General features: G+C 39.3%; 1 protein-coding gene across 4 annotated transcripts in view; it reads left to right on the forward strand.

Annotated features, from left to right (window-relative positions):
• The first annotated feature begins 1104 nt into the window (after positions 1–1104).
• The window catches only part of A1CF (APOBEC1 complementation factor), a 91204-nt gene continuing 66289 nt past the window's right edge, over positions 1105–26019 (forward strand). For 2 of the 4 annotated variants that reach the window (XM_060404884.1, XM_060404885.1), the window contains exons 1-2: positions 1105–1151; positions 23615–23811. The gene's annotated coding sequence lies outside the window, so the exon portion shown is untranslated. The remainder of the gene's footprint in view (positions 1152–23614; positions 23812–26019) is intronic. The other 2 variants (XM_004020008.5, XM_004020007.5) reach the window with 1 other exon arrangement.

Here is a 26019-nt window from a genome sequence, read left to right on the forward strand (position 1 = left end):
ATGAGCAAGGACTTCTGTTAGTAGTTGGTTCCTAGAAAAGCAGACTCCTCTTATTAGAACTGAAGCTAAGCATGTCCTCTATTTTTAGTGTTAGGGCCTGTGGTTTATAAACCCTTACAATTTACTCAATATTAGAAGGGTTCCCCCCCCCCCAGTGGGCTTTATGACTCTTAGAAATTTCCTGTATAGACTGGAGCTTTTATCAGAGAATTGAGAATGTTGGGTTTATATATTTGGAAATACATTTCCCTGGTGGCTCAGAAGGTAAAGCGTCTGCCTGCAATGCAGGAGACCTGGGTTTGATTCCTGGGTCAGGAAGACCCCCTCCAGTACCCTTGCCTGGAAAATCCCATGGATGGAGAAGCCTGGTAAGTTACGGTCCGTGGGGGTCGCAAAGAGTCAGACACGACTGAGCGACTTCACTTCACTTCACTTCACTTATTCTTTAATAAACACAGTTGCCACTGAGATTGCAAGCAATGAACAGCCTCGGCTCTCATATAACCTCAGTACATGGCTGATTATATGGTTCTCTTAAAATCTGAATGAGCAGCTTATATAAAAAGAAGCCTGCTTTCCCCAACATGATCTGACACTATTTATTTGGTTATGTAAATACCTTATGTGTTCTATTTTTCTAAGTCTGCATTTATCCGCATACTTGACCTAAAACTCCACACTTTATTCCATGTAATACAATGATATAAGGAGTGTGAAACATTCTCTTAAATTACCATAGGCTTAATATCATTTTGGCATAGCAGAAAACAAGGGACCTAATATAAAGGAAAGCTTAGTTATCCAAATCGCAGTGTTCTACTTTTTAAAATATATGTCACTTAAAACACATCAAAATAATATTCACCTCAATGATTTTTAATACAAAATTCATTTTAATATGGTAAACAAATGACAACAGTAATTTTGTAGATTATGCTTGGGTTGTAGTGACCCAATTATCTGGTCAAAGGGCTGCATGGATGCAAGAGACAGGGTGAGTTAAAGTTTAACTCCCAGGAATTGTAAACCAAACCTAAAACCACTGAACCTTTGGAGTTTGATATGATGATTAGAGCATAACAAGCGTGACACGTTGAATTCGCCATAATCAAGGAAGCCTTTTCCGGGTGGGGATCTCTGAAATCACTCAGGTATGGTCCATGTGTTTCGATTTTTCTATTTCAACTCTGTGAAACTGTGCTGTGTGGATCAGTGGGAACGCAGCGAAACAGCTTTTACGCACTTCCACAAGACAGCTGAATTCAGGGATATTTCTAGTTTGCTTTTATACTGATAAAGCCATCTGAAAACAAAAGAAAATATTAGAATGATCATATAATCTCAAAATGAGACAACAGCCGGCTTTTGTCCTTTGATTTAATCAATTTCTGAGGGTAGAAAAATAATGTAGATTTATCACACCAGGTTCAAGAGTCAGGCTAATGTTTCTGAGAAATGTATTTAGCAATAGCCAGACAGCCGGGAGAGTTGTGGTTGACTGTCTGTTCTGGTCCTCGGATCTGGGGAAGCATAAAAGTGTAATTAACAAGAGAGATGGTATTGACATCACTGACAGATTCTGCATTCTCTGTGGGGGTCATGATTTCTATCATACTTTAGATTTCACATATTCATTTATCTCCCTCCCTTTCCTCCTTTATCCTGCACCACCAACAAAACCACAAGAAAACGAAACAAAAACAGTCATGGAAAATTTTTGGTCTTGAGTGTATTAAACCTCTACCTTCAGATGGCTTAATTCTTAGATCGTTTCCTTTCAGGATGGTTTGGGCAGCTGTGCTGCAGTGGATATATTTCACATGATCATTCTGTTCACTCCGAAAAGATGATTCACAATCAGACTATGATGGTCTTCTATCTAAAAAAGGAAATCAATCAGGGCACTTACCAGGAATATCTCATTCCTCCCAGAAATCTCTTAAATATTCTAATTGAAATAGTTTTGTTCTATAATTGCCAGAGTAAGTTCCAGGGAGAATGGTAAAGAAGTGTGTTCCAAGTCAAATAAGTTTTTTGGACTGTTCAGCTGTGCACTGTGTGTCTTCAAGAAGATGGCTAACAGAGCATTAGTTTGCATTGGGCAGGATTAGTGTTTTGTAAAACGTGTGTTGGCAAATTCAACTCTTGCTATAATTTAGCAACATCAAAGATGTGGTGGTCTGGCCTGAAAAATTCTTTATTATACGTGCTAAGATGCATACAATAGGGCATAGGTTAAGAAATACAAGTGAGATCACTGATTTTAAAGCACTGAAGCCTTCCTCTGTTAAATATAGGTAATAAACATATGACTTACAGGTTCGTTTTTAAGGACCATATTTTCTGGAATAGTATGGATACTCTACATTTGAGAAAATTCTCACACTTTACTGTTTCAGTTTATTATTTATCAAATGTAAGGGAAGGGGAAAGATGGTTGTCCAAAAAAAAGAAAAAAGAAATTAGTTATTATGGATAAACCTAAAGTTCCATAGTGGATATAAAAACACTGAATATTTAGTTATTATGTTCACCTGGGCTAATACCAAGTTGGTTTTCTGTCATTTCAAATGTAACCTTCCCTACACTGTATTCAGTGGATGTTAATACATGTGGTTTCCAAAGGGAGACTGTGTTGTTAAGTAAGTTGAGGAAATGGCAGACAATTAAAGCAGGTCTTGTTACTACATGAGTAATAATAACGCTGCTGCTGCTGCTGCTGCTGCTGCTAAGTCGCTTCAGTCGTGTCCAACTCTGTGCGACCCCATAGATGGCAGCCCACCAGGCTCTCCTGTCCCTGGGATTCTCCAGGCAAGAACACTGGAGTGGGTTGCCATTTCCTTCTCCAATGCATGAAAGTGAAAAGTGAAAGTGAAGTCGCTCAGTTGTGTCTGACTCTTAGCGACCCCATGGACTGCGGCCCACCAGGCTCCTCCATCCATGGCATTTTCCAGGCAAGAGTGCTGGAGTAGGGTGCCATTGCCTTCTCCAAATAATAACGCTAACAGACATTTATTAAGCATATGGCCAAGTGCATGTCTAAGTACTTTTCATGCATTTACCTCAAGCTACTCTTAGAATAGCCATATATGTTAGATACTATTATAACATTTTACAACTGAGGCATGAATAAGTTACTGAATGGGCTGGAATTCCTGTTCCCAAATTCCTTAGGTTTGTGACCTTAGGCATGATATTCAACTCTGAATCTAGGATTCTTCAAATGTAAAAGTGAAGTGAAAGTTGCTCAGTCATGTCTGACACTTTGCCACCCCATGGACTGTAGGCTGCCAGGCCCCTCTGTCCATGGAATTCTCTAGGCAAGAATACTGGAGTGGGTTGCCATTCCCTTCTCCAGGGGATCTTCCCAACCCAGGGATTGAACCCAGGTCTCCCATATTGCAGATGGATTTTTTACCGTCTGAGCCACCAGGGAAGCCCCTTCAAATATAAAATGGGGGTTAAATCTGTCCTGCAGAATTTAATAAAGATCACAGGAGACAATAAAGCAAAACTAATTAAGCATAGTCCTCAGCAATGTGAATTCAAAAATTCAGCAAAACTCTCTTCCCTGTCCATTTCCCTATCAGTACAAACCTCCAATAGTTTCCTAAAGCTTTCCAGAGTTTCTTAAAACTTTCCAAACTTCCCCATTAGCTCCTCTTTGTCAAAACAAGGCTAATATTGTTTGAATCAAACTCTGTACATAAAAAATGAAGTTTTGATGAGTCACAAAGGGAACTCCTATTTGTTCAGAAAATAAGAGAATTTATCATTTTCTTTTATTCCAAAAAATAAGCATCCTAGATCATTTTTATTGTAGAGAATGTTTCTCAAGAAGACTCTTAGTTAAGAACCCAAAGGCTTTTCTGCTGAAACCCACAGGACACCCTGTCACAGCGTGCGTTCGTTTCATCATACAGCCAGTTGATGTCACAAATCTGTTTTGATAACTGTCTTTTAAAATATTGTCATCCCTCAGGACACTGGGTACTCCGCTGGGTACTGTTGCACAATGGTTTTCATTACCTTCTGTGTCTCTAAATGACTCAATAAGTTCAAACAAGATGGTATTGATCCACAGAGGATAAACACCATTTTATCTTATTCATGGAAACAGTAACCAGGCTCCTCTAAAGTGCTTTCCTCACAGTCCAAACTCCCCCAGGGAAGCACCTGGAAAAGGAGCAGCAGGGCTGCAGTGACCTTCTATACAGAAATCTAAGGCCCATCTGCTCCTTGGCCTGATAAGGTGAAACCCAGGCAGTAATTAACAAATATTTACTGCTGATTCAATCAGCAGTTTTTCATTTTATCCCATTAAACCTTATCCAACTAGGTGGTCAGCTTTAAAAACTATTTTACATTTTTAATTTAAAGATTGACATTTTGTGGTGAGTGGTTTTGATGGATCCAAATCCAAAATTAAAATATTTCCCTTTAGAAAAATGGTTGTCTTGACTAAAATATGCTCGTTTCTTAAGCTCGCTAATTTTATTTTCTTTTAAAGATGTATAAACTAAGCTTGTTTTTTTTCCTTATTTGGATATATATGTGGAATTTTATATTTGTAGGTGTTAACAATCATATGGAAAGTATTTTCCAGATTCACCCCTGCTAATATTAAGAGGAAAGTAAGAAGAATAATTAAGATAACTCCCTCTAGTTTGCAAGATTATATACAGGTTCTGCTCCAGTCAATAATATGGCTAAGGAGAATCAGCATATGGCAATTTGGTCACATAGAATGACTAAGTGAGCAAACTGGTTTGCAATTCTATAAAAAATATTTCTTCCTTCAATGACATAATAATGCCTTTTATTCCTACAGCAGTTAAAAAGCCGCCATTTTTTGGAATGCTGAATTGACTTAAGAATATGAGGTTTACTGATACATAGCAAAATTAACAACTATGATACCTTATTTTTATAGACTATTCTAGCATTGAATACAGAAGAATTTAGATTTTTTAAAGAAACTGTCTTCACAGTCAACTTAGTAATCTTAGTTTCTTCAAGGTTATTGTCATTATTCATCATTGAATGATCTCTCACCTAGAGTTTATAACCCCAGCTCTGTTTATGTAGCAAAAATGCAGACTATGTTGGGAGCCTTCACCTACTGTCCTGGGCATTAACTGATTCGTCTATGAATGAATTAAGAAGTTTGATGAAACTGTGAAGAGAAGGCATAAGGAACCCCATGGAAGGTGAGGGGAGAATCAGTTCCATGCAGGTCCCAGAAGAAAACAATCCTGAAAAGATTTAAACCAGTGCAGATGCCGCAACGAACATAGTGAGGGAAGCAAAGGGACAAGTCTGTAACACCTCCTGAAAAACTGCCAGGGCACTGTCAGGGTATTAGGTATACATGCAACCGATTTTCATTCCTATTAACTCACCTTTAGTATACTTCTATCCAACTTGTCGCTTAGGTTTCTATTTAGCGCTCAGCTGGGGCCTTCTGCATGAAGTGAAGTGACTTGTTAGCCTAAAACCTCTGCTTACTTGCAGTGGAAGCCAGAAAGCAGAATCTGATACCATAGAGGAGAAGACTGTGTTGGCACATACAAAGGCTCAGTTCATGAATCCGCTTTTCAGCCTTCTGTCCTGAAGAACCCTAACGCTGCCTCACAGTTTAGGCGTTTACTACCAACCATTTGACACCCCATGATAACAAGGATGAGAGCAATGATATTAATAACAGTTCTTATATCCTGACATAGCTTATGCCATATGCCAAACACACAGATGAACTCGTTTAACCCTCTGGAATCCTCTGGAATGGGTACCAATGCAACACCTCGTTTTCAAACAAGAGGGGAGGCCTCAGAGACAAGGAAAACCTTGCCCAAGACCACCCAGTTAATCAGTGGTAGAAACAGGAGTGAACTCCAGCAGTCTGGCACAGAGATCATATAAAAAGAGTAAAAATGGAACACTGAGAAGCCTCGAGTCTTGGAGTTAGAAGAAAACTTTGAGGTCCTTTATTTAACAGAGAAAAAGCTAAGTGAGTGTCCCAAGGATAAAAGACACTTTTTATTAGAGTGAGAGAGAACCCATATGCAGGACTCCCGTCCTCAGGCAGGTCCTTTCCACTGGACCACCACCCGCTGGATAGCATTTCTAATTCAGCCGGATTCTCTATACACATTCTTCGAGAAAGAGTAATAGGACTTCACCATTATGAGAAATATTCCCTCCATTCAGAGTCTTCCTCTCCCCACTCTGCTCAGATTCACAGATGACACAGCAGAGACTCAGTCAAAGGAGACCCATCTTGTGAATGAAGAGACAGCAAGGCCCAGATCACAGTGGAAATACGTGCAGGCACGGGCCAGGAATACAGTGGCGATATCTCTAGAAATATACAGTAATTGTCCTGAAGGACTTGGCTGCCTTACACTAGAATTCTCTTAGTGTCTGAAGAGGACATAGCACCTCCCACCTAGCAGGCACACCCTTCTCCCCAGGGAAAGGATAATTGGGTCTATGAATGCTAAGGGAATCCCATATTTAAACTGACCTAATTTGGAGCTTTAAATGGAGACCCAGATGCACCCAAATAGCAGTTCCACCAGCCTCAAGAGAGTTTTTCATTTAGCTTAAAAAGAGTATGTTTTCAGAAGTTCCTTTTTAAGATACAAATTAGTTGGGATATAGAGTGAGAGTGATCAGGGCACTTTGAGGTGTTAACATTCAGGAACACTGTAGCCTAAAACCATCGAGCATAGTCACCAGCCTGGTAAAGTGTTAGTCGCTCAGTCACGTCCGACTCTTTGCAACCCCATAGACTGTAGCCCACCAGGCTCCTCTGTCCATGGGATTCTCCAGGGAAGAATACTGGAGTGAGTAGCCATTCCCTTCTCCAGAAGATCTTCCAGGGATTGAATGTGGGTCTCCTGTACTGGAGGCAGATTCCTTACCTAATCTGAGCCACCAGGGAAGACTAAAATCACCCAGCATAATCAACAGCCTGGTAAAGTCTTATGGAAAGAGGACTTAGGACAAGTCAGTTTCAATGGTGGGGAAGAGAAGATGTTGAGGAGATATGGCTCAGGGTGGAAATGTCATGGCTAATCAGAGGACAAGGGATTTGAATGGTGTTTGATTTTTGAGAAAGAATTTACTTATTAAACAAGTTTGATTTATTATTAAAGTAATTTGAGCATCATGCCTACCAGATACTAATTCCTCCATCTCTCCCTCATTTCAAAACAGTTATTTAATACAAGTGCATTTACTTACATTGAAATCAATCAGAGAATGTCATTATGTGGTCCCAGAGGAAAATAAAGATAAGAGAAAATCTTATAGTGTCTACAAATTCTCATTTTTATTTGCCTTTCAAAATAAGCCATAAAATCAAATATTTACTATAATAATAACTCAGTTTAACACTTCCAATAATAGTAATTCAAGATTTCAAAGTATTCCCACAATTCTGATGAAAACAAGAAAGCTGATTCATGGTGTTGGCATGGCTAAGAGGAAGATGATTCCAATGTTAAAGCAGAGGGCTCTGGACCCAGAAGGCCTGGGCTCTAATCCTAGCTCCACCACTTACTATCCTTGTGACTTAGCAAGGTAATTTCTCTGTGCTTGTTTCCTCTGCTGTAAAATCAGAGTTGCTTAGAGAATGGATCAGAAATTACACATGAAGCTCTCAGAACAATGCCAAGTAAGTGTACACAAGCCTCAGCTATTACAGCGGTAATTCTCATCTCATTTCTGTGTTGATTACACAATGCTTTACTAAGAAAATGGTTAGGAGAGAGACAGGCTATGAAGTCAACATGTAGAAACTGTTTTAGCATGGAAGTCAGTGGCTTAGAAATTATCTATCCTCACGACTGGCTTGCTCTGTAAATGGGGAGCGATTTTCTCCCTGACTCTGTGGTATCTTTTCCAAGGCAGAGACGTTCTCTATCACAGGCAGGGCCTCCTAATAAAGTCAGGATAGAGTGATTTAAAGGGACCTGGGTAATTACCAAGGGCAGAAGCCTAAAAATCTGATCTGAAATCACCCCAGAGAACAAACCTCTCAGGTTCTATTATTTTCATAATTAATACAACAATTATCAAAATATTCAAAGGCACTTTTAAAGGTGCAGATTGCTGAATGATGGTCATTAGCACAGCAAAAAAGCAAGCATGAGCTAATATAAACTGCCCCCAAATCATTCCCCTGCACAGGCATGATAACAGACACCTGAAGAGGAATTGTGTGTGGAGGAGCTTTGGGGCATCGGCACTGCCACGGAAGGGGTTGGTGTCGGTGTTCATTTTAAGGGAAGTGGCAAGATGAAAGGGCACCAGGGAGATTCCAATGTTAACGTACCCACTGGGAATTGATTTACTGAGACTTTGTTGAGTTCACCATTCTTCTAGATGTTGTGTTGGATACAAAGATATATTGTACATTTGTCCCTAAAATCAAGGAACCCATGAAGGATTCTCCAAAGCTCCCACAGTAGCTCTAGGATAATTAATCACTCCCTTCTTCAAGGCCTCTTACTTTGTTTGAAATGAGTATTATTTACAAAATCAGGAGTTTCTGAAAGGCAAGAAAAGTATCCTATTTAATTTCCAAACCTAAAAGTGTTATATATATGCATAACAGTTGCATAATACTGTTTATTGAATAAAACAGCCACCTAGTTGGGGAAGAAGGATAAGAGGTTAGAAGAGGTAAAGGAAAACACTAGTGAGCGCCATGTACCAGGCTGTGCGCTCATCCAGTACTTTGGGTCACTATAACAACCCCACAAGGCAGGCATCATCATGCCCCATTTTGAAATTAATAAGCTGGGACTTGGTTAAATAACTTAAACCAAGTTTGCAAAGTTCTTAAGGGATGGAACTCAACATCTGAACCTAAGCCAGTATGAACTTGTGATCCCATAGGTTTTTGTTCATGACTGTGACACCCTTAGACTTATGAACCAATAATGAACAACACAGAGCCAAATATTGTATATTCCAATATCATGTGGTGAAACAAGAAAGTTAAAGAGCACAAAGTCTGGAATAGTCAGAGAGGTTATATAAAATTTCCATTCGGTTCAGCAAATATGTATGAAGTGACAACCAAGAATGAGGCTGAAGGCTAAGAAGATGAGTGTATATCCTTGGGGAGTTTAGGGCCCTCCTTCTCTTCATGCTACATTTATTCCTCAACTATAGTTCTGCCCCCTTTTCCCCATCTGTCTCTAAACTAGTCTTTCTGCCTTGAAACTATCCTCAAGATAATGCATCAGGCTTCCCTGATGGTTCAGTGGGTAAAGAATCTCCCTGCCATGCAGGAGACACAGTCGATGTGGGTTTGATCCCTGGGTTAGCTTCCCTGGTGGCTCAGGGGTTAAAGCATCTGCCTGTAATGCAGGAGACCCGAGTCTGATCCCTGGGTCGGGAAGATCCCCTAGAGAAGGAAATGGCAACCCACTCCAGTATTCTTGCCTGGAGAATCCCATAGATGGAGGAGACCGGTAGGCTACAGTCCACGGCGTCACAAAGAGTCGGACACGACTGAGTGACTTCACTTTACTCACTTAGGAAGATCCCCTAGAGTAGAAAATGGCAACCAACTCCAGTATTCTTGCCTGGAAAATTCCATGGACAGAGGAGCCTGCCAGGCCACAGTCCATGGGGTCACAAAGAGTTGGACACGACTGAGCAACAAGGCATCCATGTGTGCAAGAAAACTCAAGAGTTCTCTTTCTAAAGTACACAGGGCCCTAGAATTCTTCCAGGGTGATCTCAGTGACTTCATACTACAACAAGAATGCTCTATTATGCCAATAGATATATTGATTCAATTCTTGCCTGCCTTACCAGCCTCATCTGCCACTCTCATTCCCTTCCCCTATTCTATTCAGGCCCTCAGGTGATTAGATGAGGCATACTCACATTAGGAAGAGCAATCTGCTTTACTCAGTCTACAGATTCAAGCATTCATATCATCCAGAAACATCCTCAAAGACACACCGCAAGAAAACCCGCCCCAAATTGTACTCAACATTCTAATCATACTCAACTTCTCAACCATCCATATTATTTCACTTATGTCCTGTCCCCTACAGTTCCTTTCTCCTCTTCTCCCTTCACGTAACTCCTAGCCATCCTTCAATTGGCCTGAGTGAGGGAAGGTATATGCTGGAAATTAATATGGAGTACAACTTAATACGAAATATTAGAGATGTTTGATAGGTAACAATATAGAAAAATTGGCATTAATTGATAGTTAATGAGGTCATAGGAATTATGTTAATAGAAGAGCAATATTAAAAAAAATATTTAAGAAAATTAACCAGTGTTATACAGATGGCATTAAAGTTAGAAAAACTAGAGGTTGAATTTTAACAGTGATCTAGATATTAGATAAGGGTTGCAAAAATGAAAATTAATGGCAGTGGGAATTCAAAAGAAAGCTAAATATCGGAGCATGATGGCTGATTAGAAATAAGGAGACAACAATTTAATGAGGGAATTTTACACCAATACATGTAAGTTAGAATAAAATCAGAATTTATATAAGCTGCTTTTTATTTATTTTTTATTTTTTTAAAAAATTTTACTTTACAATGCTGTATTGGTTTTGCCATACATTGACATGAATCCGCCACGGGTGTACATGAGTTCCCAATCCTGAACCCCTCTCCCATCTCTCTCCATACCATCTCTCTGGGTCATCCCAGTGCACCAGCTGCAAGCATCCTGCATCCTGTATCGAATCTAGACTGGCGATTCGTTTCTTACATGATATTATACATGTTTCAATGCCATTCTCCCAAATCATCCCACCCTCTCCCTCTCCCAGAGAGTCCAAAAGTCTGTTCTATACATCTGTGTCTCTTTTGCTGTTTCGCATACAGGGTCATCATTACCATCTTTCTAAATTCCATATATATGTGTTAGTGTACTGTATTGGCTGCTTTTTAAAGGGAAACATAAGGTTGTCCTTTACGGCAAGTGTCAGACTGCCTCAGGGTCACTGTAGTACAGAGCTTTAGATAGCTGATTTTGTAAGATTCTCTTCAGGACTGAATGTATCCCATTAGTCAGTGATTGGCAGCTTTGGTTGAGAATTGAGTTTTCAACTTATTCTTTCCAAATTGGTCGGAGGATACCAGATGCAGCAAATGAGTTCAAAAGGACAATCTCAACAAAAATAAAAAGACACACGATAACACCAGACCTCACCAGCTGGTCAGATCTCTGAAATCTGCCACAGCAATATTGGTCCCAGGACTACTGGGCAAGCATCTGCCTTTAAGCTGAGGGCTATCTACATTGTATGCTGATTGCCACTTTACCAATCTCTAAGTCAACTTAGAAATTAAACATACATGCAAGGAAATTCAGGGCTTCTCCGGTAGCTCAGCTGGTAAATAGTTTGCCTGCAATGCAGGAGATCTGGGTTCAATTCCTGGGTGTATGAATTGATGCTTTTGATCTGTGGTGTTGGAGAAGACTCTTGAGGGTCGCTTGGATTGCAAGGAGATCCAACCAGTCAATCCTAAAGGAAATCAGTCAGTCCTGAATATTCACTGGAAGGACTAATGTTGAAGCTGAAGCTCCAATACTTTGGTCACCTGTTGCGAAGATCTGACTCATTGGAAAAGACCCTGGTGCTGGGAAAGATTGAAGGCAGGAAGAGAAGGGGACGATAGAGGATGAGATGGTTGGATGGCATCACCAACTCAAAGACTATGAGTTTGAGCAAGCCCCAGAAGTTGGAGATGGACAGGAAAGCTTGGCATGCTGCAGTCCACGGGGTCTCAAAGAGTGACTTTGACTCACAAAGAGTTGGACATGACTGAGCAACTGAGCTAAACTGCAAGGAGATTCTGCTCTTGTTAGGGTATGTGACTCTGGAATTTCTGAACTCTGCCAGTTCTCTTTCCCAGGGATCTTTGAGAAAGTCAGGCATAGGATCAGAGTTGAACATTATTATTGAGTGAGGGTAACATGATAGGCATCTGATGATGGCTGCTACCCTGATGTTACATGTACCAGGACAATAACACCACCAAAACCATGTATGTATATGTGTTAACCAGAGTTCTCCAGAGAAACAGAACCAATATTCCAACTGGAATCCTAATTGGCTAATACATACATGCACATGGTTTTAGTGTTGTCAATGTTCTGGTATCTATAAGATATATATAAATATGTTTATCTTTCAATAGATAAAGAGGTTTATATAAAGAACTCGCTCATCTCATTATGGAGGCTCGTAAGTCTGAAGCTGGCAATCTGGAGATCCAGGACAACCAACATGTAATTTCTATCTGGAAGCCAGAGGCCTAGAGACCCAAGAAAAGCCGACGTTTCAGTTCAACTTTGAATGCAGGGAAAGACTGCTGTCCCAACTCAAGCACTCAGGCTGGGCAGAATTCCCTTTATTTAGCCTTTATTCTATTCAGGTCTTCAGTTGATTAGGTGAGGCCCAGCCACATTAGAAGAGCAATCTGCTCAACTCAGTCTACATATTCAAACATCTGTCTCATCCAGAAACGTCCTCAAAGACACGCCCAGAATAATGCTTGGCCAAATATCTGGGCACTCTATGACCCAGTCAAGTTGATACATAAAATTAACCATCAAAAGATAACCCTAAGAGAATAAAAGTGCCTATGCTGTCTTAAGAATCCCCATTTCCTCTCTATTACCCACTCTCTCCTCCAATACATGCACAATTTCTGTCTGTCATTAAATTTTTTCAATGTCTTTTTTGGAAAAAACTTCATCATCAATCTTCAGTGTTGTCAAGTACAGATCACTCATAAGGATCTCTAGTTCAGAGTTTCTGATATTCTTACACAAGTTAAGCAGAGGCTGGAGCATTTGTAAGGGGGTGGTGGTGTCAGAACCAGCTATGAAAGGAAACTTTCTGTGTGATGTTGTGCTGTCAACACTGGTCACCAGTTTATTCACTCCTGTGTATATACACATATTCATAGCCACACATGTGCGGTTGTGCATTCTTATATAGGTACAGCCACACACAACCTGACGGTACAGGCATAAATTCATCTCGGCCAGGGAAAGTGTGAAAGTAAGGGTGGGGCCTCCAGGCACATGGAAAATGGGAAACAAGTACAAAGAAACCTAAGAAGTAAGAAGTCACTGATGTATCTGGGAGATCTGATGGGCTTGAGCACAGAATAGCTCTAGATATGCACTGAAAGATAGGAAAGTAGAGTGAGGACCAGATCATGGTGGATGTTGGATTTCAGGAGAAGGGACTGGACTATTTCTTCATAGTCAGTGATGAGACCAATGAAGAACATTACAACGGATATTTTAGAAAGATTGATCTAGCAATGGTAGACAGTAACTAGGGGTAGTAAGCAGCGAAATTTCTTTCTAGTTTGGCTAAGTCTAGTAATGGAAGACAGGGTGAAGAATAGCGATAGGAGTAAGAAAAGCAACAAGTATGGATACATATGTATAGTGAACAACAACAACAAAAAAATCAAGATGCAGACTCCATGAGGAGCCTATCCTGGAGACTGTTCTGGGTGAAGAGGCCTTAAGGACTTCACCTGCAGGGATTCATAGACCTGCTAAGTTGCTTCACTGTTCACTTGACTCAACTACTTTTTACAACTGCTCCTCTATCTTCTAAAAGCCATCCTGACTTTCTAACCCCTATCCTTTCTCTACCTCACAGCTTTTGCCTCCCCTCCATATATAGAGCCATGACCCAGAGTTTTACTCATACAGTGGTAATACGAATATCTTATTGGTTGGTCCTCATGGAAATGGATTTGGATACAAATCACCTATGCCAGACTCTGGGAAGAATGTGGGGGTTTTTGATATTTCAAGGGCATTATTTATAAATGATGGCAATTATAAAAACATTTACTCATTGAAAGTAATGAGAATGTAGACAGGACAGACATTAAAGGCAATTTTGAATTATTTTCTTTCTCCTGTAAACTAGTCTCTGCCTTTCTTTTATAGAATTTTTTAGTAATTTTTTAAAATGTGTATATCCCAATGATTTGGCAGGTGGAATAAATTACTCTCTGTATTGCATTTTGTTTGACATTTAACAAGTATAGACTAGAGTTTAATTCAGAAGTTCTTAACTTGGTTGCATATTATCACCTGAGCAGGCTTCAGACCATACCATTTTAGACTATCCTGGGTTCCATTCCAGACCAGTTGAATAATAATTCCTCTAGAGGTGGTAAGGATGACTCCCAAATACAGGTGAATATGCCATGAGGCCAGGTAGGGAATCTGTTCTTTCTCCATAGTTTCTGCTAAAATTCGGAACATTTGCAGTTAAATCTCAAAGTCCTAATTTGATAAGACACGTATAGGTTAACACTTCCTCTCCTGTCTTCCTCATATAATTTATAGTTTCAAGCTAAATTCCAGGGATTTAAAGGCTCTTCATTGATGTTTAAAGGGCATTTGAAGCAAATAAATGATAAATATCTTTTGAAGAAGATGAAATGTACCTCTGTAATATCCACTTAATGAGAATATGCTAAATAGCAGGTGTTTCTACTGGACCATAAATTTTGCAGTTTTAAACAGACGTTTAAAGTGAAAATAAAAATGTTGACTATTTGAAATGACTTTTTCCTCAAACAAAACAAGAAGGATTTCCAGATGTCAGGACTGCTTTGCAGTAATAATGACCTGTGGACCAGATGAATGTGCTTACCTTTCCCAAGAGTTTGGCTAGTCTTGTCTTTCCAAAAGAGATTGTGTGTGATTCCTGATTTTTAATTATTAAAACAAAAGTTGAAGAGACATGCTTTCTCATCACCCAATGTTCATAATGCTCTAATTTAGTCCAGGTGTAAGTATATACACAAAGAAATGTACACAAACTGCAATCCAATCATTTGTCTATTATATTTCTGCTGCTTTTTTTTTCTGATATATTCTTAGTTGGTAGCCCCAACAGTATTTTTTCCCTGGTACAGTTTTATTTTTCTCTATAGATATTTTTACTGTAGTGTAATTTTCCTGGTATCTTAGGATTTGCTATTTCAAGTCACTCTATTTAGGACTCGGAATGACTCCAAGTAGGATGGTGTATGGATTTAAACATCAACAAACAGTAATCAAAGTATCAGCTGGTCCTATACATCTTTGCAAAAATAGCCATTTATTTAGAAATGGCGTCTGTCAGCATTGCTTCTCTATAACCGTTAGTAACTTGTCTTGAGAATATGGTATACCTTCTGGATGGAATCAGCAACTTCTTTAGCCATTGGCACCAAAGGAGCAGGAGAGAGAATAAAGTACAGGATTAAAGAGTGGAAGGCAGTAAGAGAAAGGAGAAGGAAAACAGTAGTTAAGTGGATGTTTAAAGGAGGAAGGAAAGGAGGGAGGAGGAGGGAGACAGAAAGAGAAAGAGAGAAGACCCTGTTACCGAAACAGTTGTGTTTGGTGCCCATTAGAAGTACCTGTGGCTTCGGTTACCCACTGCTGCACGACTGCCTCAGATACCTGGTCCATAGCTGACACCCTCCTCTCTGACTTTCTACAATCCAAAAGAGCTAAAGATAAAACGAGAAACAAATAATGCTTTAGTTTAAATACAGGAATAGAAATGAACATGAAATTTCAGTCAGATCCTGTCAAATGATACATGACTTGGTCACCTGTGAAGACTCCACACTTTGTCAAAGAGTGATGTTTGAGTGACGTATGACCAAGAACGTAACAGAGGGCTGGTAAGGACCATGTATCCATTCTGGATTATGTCCAGCAGGTGTTAGCTTCTACATGCAGCCACCTGAACCATCAGACTGCCCATCCACAGCACTGTTTAAAAATTAGAACAATAGCTCATTTCATTCAAGCAAAGAGACTAACTTACCTTATTGCTTTAAATGATCCATAACGTTGTCCCCGTGGAAGAGAACATAGACTCACAGTACCAGCTTCATCAGTTATATCATGGTATCATGGTTTTCACACTCTAAGGGAGGCTAGGAGATATAATCTCACTCTTCTCCCTGTCACAACTTGCCTAATATTTCTGAGATGTTGCTGATGTTTAGTTACTAAATCATGTCTGACTCTGCAACCCCATGGACTGCAGCACGCCAGGCAAGCCTGTCCTCCTGGAGTTTGCTTAAAGTCATGTTCACTGAGCCAATGACACCATCCAATCATCTCATCCTCTGTCGTCCCCTTATCCTCTAGCCCTCAATTTTTCCCAGCATCGGGGTCTTTCCCAATGAGTCAATTCTTCATACCATGTGGCCAAAGTAGGTGAGAACTCAAATTTAGTAATTAAGAGCACAGATGCTAGGCCCAGGCTACTTAGATTCAAGTCATAGCTGGGCTTAGTCCCTCAGTCATGTCAGACTCTTTGCAACCTCACGAACTGTGGCTCGCCAGCTCCTCTGTTCATGGTGATTCTCCAGGCAAGGCTACTGGAGTGGGTTTCCATGCCCTCCTCCAGGGGATCTTCCCACCCCAGGGACTGAACTCAGGTTTCCCACATTGTAGGTGAATTCTTTACCATCCAAGTCACCAGGGAAGCACAGATTCAGGTCATAGTTCTTCCACTTATTACCAAGTAACCTTGGGCTCATTAACCTTACTTGGTTTATTACCTATATCATAGGAATAATACCTACCCCACTGAGTTTTAATATGGATGCTGGGAGGGATTGGGGGCAGGAGAAGAAGGGGACAACAGAGGATGAGATGGCTGGAGGGCAACACTGACTCGATGGACGCGAGTTTGAGTGAACTCCGGGAGTTGGTGATGGACAGGGAGGCCTGGTGTGCTGTGATTCATAGGGTCGCAAAGAGTCGGACATGACTGAGCGACTGAACTGAACTAAATTATATATTAAACTTTTAGAACATAGCCAATAGTAATTGTTCAGTTAATGTCAGCTATGTATATTATTATTTGTATTATTTGAAATTTTAAATTCTGCCCCATAAAAGGCAAAAAGGATTTCCTGGTGGCTCAGTGGTAAAGAATCCGCCTTTGCAGGATTCTTTACCTGCAATGCAGGAGACCCAGGTTCGATCCCTGGGTTGGGAAGATCCTCTGGAGATTGAAATGGCAACCCACTCCAGTATTCTTGCCTGGGAAATCCCATGGATAGAGGAGCCTAGTGGGGTACAATCCACAGGGTCACAAAGAGTTGGACATGACTTAAAGACTAAATGCCACAAAAGGCAGAACCAATTATCTTCATTTGATTTGTCTTTTCTGTCATTAAACGTAAATAACATTTAATTAAATTTATAAACTACTTTTTTCTGTGAATTGACTGCTTGTGTCCTTTGCTCTTTGCCCACTTATTTGTGTCTCTTTACTATTGATTTTAAGTCAGTTCAGTCACAGTCGTGTCTGACTCTTTGTGACCCCATGAATCGCAGCACGCCAGGCCTCCCTGTCCATCACCAACTGCCGGAGTTTACCCAAACTCATGTACATCGAGTTGGTGATGCCATCCAGCCATCTAATCCTCTGTCGTCCCCTTCTTCTCCTGCTCCCAATCCCTCCCAGCATCAGGGTTTTTTCCAGTGAGTCAACTCTTCGCATGAGGTGGTCAAAGTACTGGAGTTTCAGCTTCAGCATCAGTCCTTCCAATGAACACCCAGGACTGATCTTTAGGATGGACTGGTTGGATCTCCTTGCAGTCCAAGGGACTCTCAAGAGTCTTCTCCAACACCACAGTTCAAAAAGCATCAATTTTTGGCACTCAGCTTTCTTCACAGTGCAACTCTCACATCCATACATGACCACTGGAAAAACCATAGCCTTGACTAGACAGACCTTTGTTGGCAAACTAATATTTTTGCTTTTTAATATGCTATCTATGTTGGTCATAACTTTCCTTCCAAGGAGTAAGTGTCTTTTAATTTCATGGCTACAATCACCATCTGCAGTGATTTTGGAGCCCCCCAAAATAAAGTCTGACACTGTTCCACTGTTTCCCCATCTACTTCCCATGAAGTGATGGGACCAGATGCCATGATCTTCGTTTTCTGAATGTTGGGCTTTAAGCCAACTTTTTCACTCTCCTCTTTCACTTTCATCAAGAGGCTTTTTAGTTCCACTTCACTTTCTGCCGTAAGGGTGGTGTCATCTGCATATCTGAGGTTATTGATATTTCTCCTGGCAATCTTGATTCCAGCTGGTGCTTCTTCCAGTCCAGCATTTCTCATGATGTACTCTGCATATAAGTTAAATAAGCAGGGGGACAATACACAACCTTGACGTACTCCTTTTCCTATTTGGAACCAGTCTGTTGTTTCATGTCCAGTTCTGTTGCTTCCTGACCTGCATATAGGTTTCTCAAGAGGCAGGTCAGGTGGTCTGGTATTCCCATCTCTTTCAGAATTTTCCACAGTTTGTTGTGATCCAGAGTCAAAGGCTTTGGCATAGCCAGTAAAGCAGAAATAGATGTTTTTCTAGAACTCTCCTCCTTTTTCCATGATCCAGCAGATGTTGGCAATTTGATCTCTGGTTCCTCTGCCTTTTCTGAAACCAGCTTGAACATCTGGAAGTTCACGGTTCACGTACTGCTGAAGCCTGGCTTGGAAAATTTTGAGCATTACTTTACTAGCATGTGAGATGAGTGCAATTGTGCGGTAGTTTGAGCATTCTTTGGCATTGCCTTTCTTTGGGATTGGAATGAAAATGGACCTTTTCCAGTCCTGTGGCCACTGCTGAGTTTTCCAAATTTGCTGGCATACTGAGTGCAGCACTTTCACAGCATCATCTTTCAGGATTTGAAATAGCTCAACTGGAATTCCATCACCTCCACTAGCTTTGTTTATAGTGATGCTTTCTAAGGCCCACTTGACTTCACATTCCAGGATATCTGGCTCTAGGTGAGTGACCACACCATCGTGATTATCTGGGTCATGAAGATCTTTTTTGTACAGTTCTTCCGTGTATTCTTGCCACCTCTTCCTAATATCTTCTGCTTCTGTTAGGTCCATACCATTTCTGTCCTTTATCGAGCCCATCTTTGCATGAAATCTTCCCTTGGTATCTCTAATTTTCTTGAAGAGATCTCTAGTCTTCCCCATTCTGTTGTTTTCCTCCATTTCTTTGCATTGATAGCTGAGGAAGGCTTTCTTATTTCTCCTTGCTATTCTTGGGAAATCTGCATTCAAATGGGAATATCTTTCCTTTTCTCCTTTGCTTTTCACTTCTCTTCTTTTTTTCAGCTATTTGTAAGTCCTCCTCAGACAGCCATTTTGCTCTTTTGCATTTCTTTTCCGTGGGGATGGTCTTGATCCCTGTCTCCTGTACAATGTCATGAACCTCCATCCATAGTTCATCAGGTACTCTGTCTATCAGATCAAGTCCCTTAAATCTATTTCTCACTTCCACTGTGTAATCATAAGGGATTTGATTTAGGTCATACCTGAATGGTCTAGTGGTTTTCCCTACCTTCTTCAATTTAAGTCTGAATTTGGCAATAAGGCGCTCATGATCTGAGCCACAGTCAGCTTCTGGTTTTGTTTTTGCTGACTGTATAGAGCTTCTCCATCTTTGGCTGCAAAGAATATAATCAATCTGATTTTGGTGTTGACCATCTGGTGATGTCCATGTGTAGAGTCTTCTCTTGTGTTGTTGGAAGAGGGTGTTTGCTATGACCAGTGCCTTCTCTTGGCAAAATTCTATTAGCCTTTGCCCTGCTTCATTCCGTATTCCAAGGCCAAATTTGCCTGTTGCTCCAGGTGTTTCTTGACTTCCTACTTTTGCATTCCAGTCCCCTATAATGAAAAAGACATCTTTTTTGGGTGTTAATTCTAAAAGTTCTTGTAGGTCTTCATAGAACCCATCAACTTCAGCTTCTTCAGCCTTACTGGTAGGGGTATAGGCTGGGATCACCATGATATTGAATGGTTTACCTTGGAAACAAACAGAGATTATTCTGTCATTTTTGAGATTGCATCCAAGTACTGCATTTCGAAATTTTTGTTGACCATGATGACTACTCCATTTCTTCTGAGGGATTCCTGCCTGCAGTAGTAGATATAATGGTCATCTGAGTTAAATTCACCCATTCCAGTCCATTTTAGTTCACTGATGCCTAGAATGTCGACATTCACCCTTGCCATCTCTTGTTTGACCACTTCCAATTTGCCTTGATTCATGGACCTGACATTCCAGGTTCCTATGCAATATTGCTCTTTACAGCATTGGATCTTGCTTCTATCACCAGCCACATCTACAATGGGTATTGTTTTTGCTTTGGCTTCATCCCTTCATTCTTTCTGGAGTTATTTGTCCACTGATCTCCAGTAGCATGTTGGGCACCTCCCCACCTGGGGGAGATTCTCTTTCAGTATCCTATCATTTTGCCTTTTCATACTGTTCATGGGGTTCTCAAGGCAAGAATACTGAAGTGGTTTGCCATTCCCTTCTCCAGTGGACCACATTCTGTCAGACCTCTCCACCATGACCCGCCCATCTTGGGTGGCCCCACACAGCATGGCTTAGTCTCAGTGAGTTAGACAAGGCTGTGGTCCGTGTGATCAGATTGGCTAGTTTTCTGTGATGATGGTTTCAGTTTTTCTGCCCTCTGATGCCCTCTCGCAACACCTTCCATCTCATTGGGTTTCTCTTACCTTTGACGTGGGTTATCTCTTCATGGCTTCTCCAGCAAAGCATAGCCGCTGTTCCTTACCTTGGACAAGGTCACCCCTCCTTATCTTAAACATGGAGTAGCAACTGCTTCTGCCTTGCTGAAGATAGCTTTTTCTAAGACACAGCTGCCAGCAAACCAGAGGTCCTGCAGTGGGGCAATGGCATATCTAGGGGACCAGAGGCTGATTTTCCAGACTTGATATCAGAGCACCAGAAGGCAAGAGGAGAAAGAGGAGGGGGAAATCGAGGTTTTAAGTACTCTGTATATTACAGATATGAATTTTCTTTATATTATGTAAGTAGCAATCATTTTCTTCTAGATTGTGGCTTCTTAGCTTTATTTTGCCATTACAGATATTAGTAATTTTTACTTACTCACATGTATTAGTGTTTTCATTTCTGGCTATCAATATGCTTAGTTAGGAAGACTTTCCACATTGCAAGATTATAAAAATGTTCTCCCATACTTTCTTCTAGCAGTTATACAGTGTTTATAAAGGTTATTTCTTTTCCACTTAGAATCCAGGTATATGCTTTGAGATGGTATGCCAACTTCATCTTTGTCTCAAATTGTCTATGATCTCCCTATGATTGCACCTATTGGCAGTTCCAATACAAACGTAACTATGGGGCTAGTTTTTTTTTTTTTTAACATGCCATTAATCTATTTGTTTATTCCTGTGCCTATTTTAATTATTTTTTGAAGTATAATTGATCTATAACACTATGTTAATTCTATGTACAAAACACAGTAATTCAATATTTCTATGCATTACCAGATGATCACCATTGCCTGTTTTAACTTCTGATTGGGCTAGCTCCAAGTAACTTTACACTTTCAATACACACTGTGATATATGTTGCCATTTTCCTTGCCAGATGAACTTAGAGTCAGTTTGTCAAATTTCAAAATAATTTATTGGAATTTAAATTGGTAGTACACTGGTTTACTTTTAGAAGAATTAATCTTTATAATAAGACCTCCATTTACCAAGGCTTTTAGATCTTTCAGTAGAATTCCATGTTTTCTTCATATGGATTTTGGATATTTCACATTGTTTACTGTTATTTAAAATTTTTTATTCATATTTTTTAGATACTCATTTGTTTCTCTCTGCTTAAGTATGAAACATTTTTATAACTGCTTTGTAGTATTCTTTATTAGTTCTAATAGTTTTATATAGTTGATTCACTTCTTTTCACTGAGAATGAATTATTATAGTATTTCACTATTTAGTATAGTGTTTGCTGAATGTCTCTGATAGATACTCTATTAATTTAAGAATTACTATTCTATTACTAACTAAGAGTTTTTTTCCTTTTTTTGAACCAATAGTGTGTTTTGAATTTACATTTACTGGGACGTTCATATTTTTTCTTCTTTGAATCAATGAAATGAGTTAAACTAATAGAATCCCTGATGCTGAATAATCTTGTAGTCTTGTAATAAACCCATGTTTATTGTATATTAATCTTTTGATAATTTGCTGTATGCAGTTCACATCTATACTTGTGATATTGGTCTATAGTTTTCTGTTTTGTGACATATTTGGCTTTGCATAAGAGATATGCTAAATCTGTCAAATTTCACATGTTTTCTGTTATTACTCTATGCTTCAAAATCTTTCTATAATAATATATATTTCCTAAATGAGTCTGTAAAACTCATTTCAGAAAACTTAAAGTTTAAAGCAGGTGGCACAGTGGTAAAGAATCCACCTGCCAATGCAGGAGATATGAGAGACATAGGTCTGATCCCTGGGTTGGGAAGATCCCCTGCGGTAGGAAATGGCAACCCACTCCAGTATTCTTGCCTAGGAAATTCCTTGAATAGAGGAGCCTGGTGGGTTACAGTCCATGGTGTCGCAGAGTCGGACACGAATGAGGATGCACAGACACATACGAAGTTTATAAAACCTGCCTGATAAAGCCACTTGGATCTGTGTTATTTGGGAAGAATACAATCTTTTTTTTCAATGACAGTTTTTTTCAATGACAGTTTACAGTCATTGGTATATTCAAATTTTTAACTTACCCTTGAGGCAGTTTTAAAAATTCACAGTTTCCCAGGTAATTGACTACTGCATTTTTCAATTTATTGATAAAAACATTCTCTTTAAAAGTCTCTTGATCTGTGGTTATATTCATTTTTTTCCTTGTTTTTAAAACAGTTTTCTTCATCTTGTCAAGATTGTCAGAGATGTGCTAATTTACCATCTCTTCAATCAGCTCTTACATGTATTTATTTACAAATTTTTGTTTTATTAATTTAATGTTTAATTCCTTCAGATTTCTTTCAGTCTATGTTGCTCTTTTCCTAGCCTCTTTAGTGAAATTATTATCACTTAGAAAAATGCTGAAAATAAACAGCTTCCTCAGAACAAAATCTTGACCATATCTCATAGTTTTTGATGATTTGTTTTTTGATGATTTGCTTATATTGACATTCATTTATTAATATAATTTAACTTTTTAAAATTAAAGTAAGAACTATATGTTATAGATAGCTAAGATAGTTAAATAAGCAAGAATGAGAAATAATTTTTAATTAACCACCCAGATATAATCAGTTAGCCTTTTATAGTCAGTCTGATGATTACAATACAAAAATTAGCACAAATGAAATCAGCCTATATGGAGTTTTATAACCTGCTATTTTTTTTTACTTTATTATATTTTATAAATATCTGCTTAAATGATGTGTTCTACTAGAACATCAATTTTATTAGCTATGCTGTACCGCTGCTTATTAACATATTTCTTTATCATTGGATATTTAGATTGTTTCTAATTTTTATTAAAAAATGAATGTGCTCTATAAGACATCACACATACATACACACACAAGCACACAAACACTGAGGACACTGAAGATGTTTCCTACTGATACATGAAGGCAAGTACCTAGACTATTAAGAAGAAGAAGAAAGAAAGCAGTAAGAAAGAAATCAAGATAATATAGTACATTCAAAACTGCGCTTCTCTTCCCCTCAGTTTCTAGAAAGGAGAATAACCATTCAGAGAGCCACAGACCATGGTGGCTAAAAGGCCAGCCAAATCAGCAGATAAGGAACAAATAAGGAATGCTTATTAAGTGCCTTCTGTATGCCAGGCGCATCGTAAGATGCTCTCATGTCCATGATCTGATTTATTTAATCCTGTGTTTAAAAAAACAAAGGAAAGAAAAACATGTAAGTATCTATGTTCCTATTCTTTTCTTAAAATAGGAAATAATGTCTCAGAAGAATGAAAATCATGGTGGCAGAACTGAAATTTAAATGCAAACTGTCTTTCTCTAAAAATGTGCAGGCTACTCTAAAAGGAGGATTTTGTCAGTATTTACCAGTAAAATTAATATAACTACTATGAACAAGTTTATTATTTTATGTTAAGCTTTGCCTAAGCTCAAACTGACCATGCCCAACTTAATGCATAATTCATTACTAATGCTTGAAAAAAATAGAAGGTATTCTGGTTAATTTGATTTTTTTGTTTATATATGTCATTTTTAAAAAATAATACGCCAAGTAATAGGATTTTGTGAGATGTTGTTGTGGCTACACTCTGGAATTTTATGTATGCATACTCTGCATTAATTTTGTTACCGTTCATGATTCATGGCCAAATAAGGAGCTATCACATTAATTCACTTCCAAAATGAGCTTGAGACTAATTGTAAACACTTTTCCAAAGAGACTTTTAGAGTTAATTTAAATTATTTTATCAAGTAATACAGAGTAATTTTTACTGAATCTCATTAGGCAAATATGTAAACTTTGGTCATAAATCCTTCACAAACCATTTCAATACAATTTGAAACTTCTGTGTAAGATTCCCAGGGCATATTAGAAGGCTGAAATTCATGATAAAATCACTTGTACAATTTGCATGTTGCCTAAGAGTTATATCCAACCTGGTGCATTAGTAGCTCAGTCATGTCAGACTCTTTGTAACCCCATGGACTATAGCCCACCAGGCTCCTCTGTCCATGAGACTTTCCAGGCTACAGTCCTAGAGTGGGTTGCCATTTCCTTCTCCAGTGGATCTTCCCAATCCAGGGATCGAACCCTTTTCTCCCCATTGCAGGCAGATTCTTTACCATCTGAGCCACAAGGCCTACGTCATGCAACAATAAGACTTTGGGGAAAGACTGGATTTGGTTTGGAGAGGTCCCAACAGCAACTGAAGCTCCCGTCAACTTGACAAGCACATGGCACAGCGCTAGTGCAGGATCCCATGCGTCCTCAGTCACAGAGAACAGCTTAACACTATTCCTATCCATTCTCTTCAGAAAAAAAGCAAAACACAAAACAAATGGATAGAAATAAATGAACAAAACTACTCTAAATCGTCTAGCCCAGTGCCTGGCATTACACGTTTGCAATAGATAATCAAGTGTTTGTTGGCCTCTTGGTTAAAGTTGAGGATAATTACTTCATTTAGTTTGTCACCAAGAAATCTTCTAACTTCGGTTCTGTCTTTGCCCTTCCCCTGTGTTTCGCTCCCCTCTGCCTCTCATTCACAGCTGCTATCTCAGCTCTTGCTAAGCCGTTCTTTCTTCGTCCTGTAAGCGGGCTTTTCCATCGTACACTCCTCTTACTTTGTCTCGTGCCTTGCTCAGTTTACTGTTTTGAGGGACTTTAAAAGCAAACAAACGAATAGCTTATTTTCCCACTTTCTCTGTTTCCCTAGTAGCCACCAGGGCATTAAGATCTTCCCATATTGTTATAACTTCAGGCAAATCTAGATACAAATATCACCTAAATTCCCCTCAGATTCTCATATTTTTCCTTCAACAACTAGGTTCTCTATGTGAGCCCAATTTTTATGTTCAACTTTTATGTATCCTTTTCTTTACAGGTTAGGGTTCTAATTTAGAAGCAGCATACAAGGGGAAAACAGAGCATCATACAGTGTATTTCTGACAGCTCTAGATTTGGAAAAGTCATGATCTTCCCCTCCTACCTGCTTCTTTCTTCCAGCTTCCTTCTCACCTCTGTTCCCTGCTACCTTCCCTGAGCCAGGACCTACTGGCTTTGGAGGCCATCAGGGTCAAAGGTCAGGAACAGCAGCTCTGATCCTGTCCAATAGTGAACTCTGGAAATTTCTATCAATCAGCTTCAGCCAAGTGAGGAGGTGATTGCTCATTCCAATCCAACTGTGACTTTCAGGCAGGCAGAAATCTTGATCCCGCAATAGCTTCCGGGTTCACTTTATGTTTTTCAAATAGGCACTAACATTGCAAATATAAAACCAGAAATGCCTTGAGAAGAAAATCAAATCCAAACATATGTTCTTTTTTTTCAATCACTTTGTACTCAAAAAATTTTAATATAAATTTATTTATTTTAATTGGAGGCTAATTACTTTACAATATTGTATTGGTTTTGCCATATATC

The sequence above is a fragment of the Ovis aries genome, chromosome 22 (genome assembly GCF_016772045.2).
Source record: "Ovis aries strain OAR_USU_Benz2616 breed Rambouillet chromosome 22, ARS-UI_Ramb_v3.0, whole genome shotgun sequence".
Taxonomy (NCBI): Eukaryota; Metazoa; Chordata; class Mammalia; order Artiodactyla; family Bovidae; genus Ovis; species Ovis aries.